Below are 797 nucleotides of genomic sequence, written 5' to 3'. Positions count from 1 at the left end.
TCTGTGTGAAGAAGATCTTCAGCTTCAACTCCTCCAGAACCTTCTTCTTCAACCTCCACCCCTCGGCACCCCTTCAGCAACAGAGAAGAACAACCCTTACTAACGTAGCATTGGTTCTATTTACAGCATTGGTTTGGTAACGTAGCATTTACAACATAGCATTAAGGTAGCATTAAGGTTCGGTGTAACGTAGTAACGCAGATCACTTCATCTTCTTGCGCTGTACGAGCAGTGTAATCGATCAGAGGATCTATTACAGGGCCTAATCGATCAAGTGTCATAGTTCCGGTTCTCATTAAACCTATTAATCGATCGACTGATCGATTAAACATCATTGTAATCGATCCAGTGATCGATTACAAGCGTGCCTCTTCGTATCCTTCGGTGACTTTTCCTTTCACAAACCTTAACATTTAACTAACATTTCCTTTACCATTTCCTTAACAATTGCTGGCTAGTACTTATGGCTAACTCATGCTCCATTTGGGTTTGCCACCTTGCGTGAGGTCCAAGGTTCAAATCCTTGGCACCTCCTTTTCTTTTTTCCTTTTTCTTTTGGCAAAGCCCACATACGAGAGCCCATATAAGAGTTAGACCCATTATGACCTATAAACCCATTAGGATTTCCATACCCTAATCCATCATTCCTTGTGACCTATTTAAAGAATATCGGAAAGGTTCTTGCGGGGCATTACATCGAGAGTGGAAGTTTTTCATTTACCTCTTTGAGAACGAAAAGCGATTATTGGGGAAATAAATGATTTGATTTCCTTGACTTGAGGTAATCCTTTGAGACC

This window comes from Curcuma longa, chromosome 6 (genome assembly GCF_044706935.1).
Source record: "Curcuma longa cultivar G26 ecotype Majalengka, Jawa Barat chromosome 6, ITB_CL_G26_1.1, whole genome shotgun sequence".
NCBI lineage: Eukaryota > Viridiplantae > Streptophyta > Magnoliopsida > Zingiberales > Zingiberaceae > Curcuma > Curcuma longa.
The sequence above is the reverse complement of the archived record's forward strand: the minus strand, read 5'-3'. Positions refer to the sequence as shown.